The following is a 765-nucleotide window of genomic DNA, read 5'->3' on the forward strand; positions in this document are numbered from 1 at the left end:
ATACAAAACAGGCCTGGTATTATATGCTATGAAGGGAATAATTCCTAAATGAATTACTCGTGAGACAGGAACTCATGTGCATTCTTTCACTTGTTCGTTTTCATTCTCAAGGCGAGCTACTGTATGTTTCCTGCATGGAGTAAAACACAAAGCAGTAAATGATTTCCGCCGTGGCGAGAAATCCTCAGAATTCATTTCGATGATAACGCGTGAATTATTCGCTTTTTGCATGACGGCTTAGGAGGTAATCCAAGGAATGATACTGTTTAACTATTTAATTACGATTTATGGAAGCATGCGTTGAGGCTGCTTGACCACAAGTCTCTTCCTTTGCATAAACAATTTATTTAGAAACATCAAACAACACCAACTGATATAAGTTTTTGATAAAAGTGGAAATGGTGATGGCAAAGAAGATAACCACACGCCAAAATTTGTCAGCGAATATTTCAGTTCTAATTACCGCCTTTGGATGAAATATTATTTTACAAAATGCATTCCGCTCCTTCTAGGGAAACAATATATTTTGCAGTTAGTAGATTATACACATATAAAAGCAATGTCGCTTGCTGGCTCATGTTGTTCGATTGTGCGTACCTATTGCACATGCTTATTGCAAAATATACAGCCACTGCAACGGCGCGTGAACCTCTGCAAGTTATATGACTACTCATTTATTCAGAAGGGGATAATGCAGTCATGGATTTTACCAGGTCGATCGATGAAGCACGTAAATTATTAGTAAGATTATTTTGTATGCATTTT

This window comes from Penaeus monodon, chromosome 31 (assembly GCF_015228065.2).
Source record: "Penaeus monodon isolate SGIC_2016 chromosome 31, NSTDA_Pmon_1, whole genome shotgun sequence".
In the NCBI taxonomy this organism is placed as follows: domain Eukaryota; kingdom Metazoa; phylum Arthropoda; class Malacostraca; order Decapoda; family Penaeidae; genus Penaeus; species Penaeus monodon.